Here is a 638-nt window from a genome sequence, read left to right on the forward strand (position 1 = left end):
TCCCGATTTCCTCCCTGTCTCACCCATGTTTCCTCCCTGTCTCCTCCATATTTCCTCCATGTCTCCTCCCCATCTCCTCCATGTCTCACCCATGTTTCCTCCCTGTCTCCTCCATATTTCCTCCATGTCTCCTCCCCATTTCCTCCCTGTCTTCCCCGTGTTTCCTCCCTGTCTCCTCCCCATCTCCTCCCTGTCTCACCCATGTTTCCTCCCTGTCTCCTCCATGTCTCCTCCCCATTTCCTCCCTGTCTCCATGTCTCCTCCCCATTTCCTCCCTGTCTTCTCCGTGTTTCCTCCCTGTCTCCTCCCCATCTCCTCCCTGTCTCACCCATGTTTCCTCCCTGTCTCCTCCATATTTCCTCCATGTCTCCTCCCCATTTCCTCCCTGTCTCCTCCATGTTTCCTCCCTGTCTCCTCCCCATCTCCTCCCTGTCTCCTCCATGTTTCCTCCATGTCTCCTCCCCATTTCCTCCCTGTCTTCTCCGTGTTTCCTCCCTGTCTCCTCCCTTTTTTCTCCCAGTTTCCTCCATGTTTCCTCCCTGTCTCCCCATGTTCCCTCCGTCTCCTCCATGTTTCCTCCCTGTCTCCCCATGTTCCCTCCGTCTCCTCCATGTTTCCTCCCTGTCTCCTCCCTGTCT

The 638-nt window shown here is 55.8% G+C and overlaps 1 protein-coding gene across 1 annotated transcript in view; it reads right to left on the reverse strand.

Moving 5' to 3' along the window:
* rfc2 (replication factor C subunit 2) overlaps nucleotides 1–638 on the reverse strand; it is an 8477-nt gene that overhangs the window by 6587 nt on the left and 1252 nt on the right. The window lies entirely within an intron of this gene.

This window comes from Cyprinodon variegatus, unplaced genomic scaffold (genome assembly GCF_000732505.1).
Source record: "Cyprinodon variegatus isolate N-32 unplaced genomic scaffold, C_variegatus-1.0 Scaffold101, whole genome shotgun sequence".
In the NCBI taxonomy this organism is placed as follows: Eukaryota; Metazoa; Chordata; class Actinopteri; order Cyprinodontiformes; family Cyprinodontidae; genus Cyprinodon; species Cyprinodon variegatus.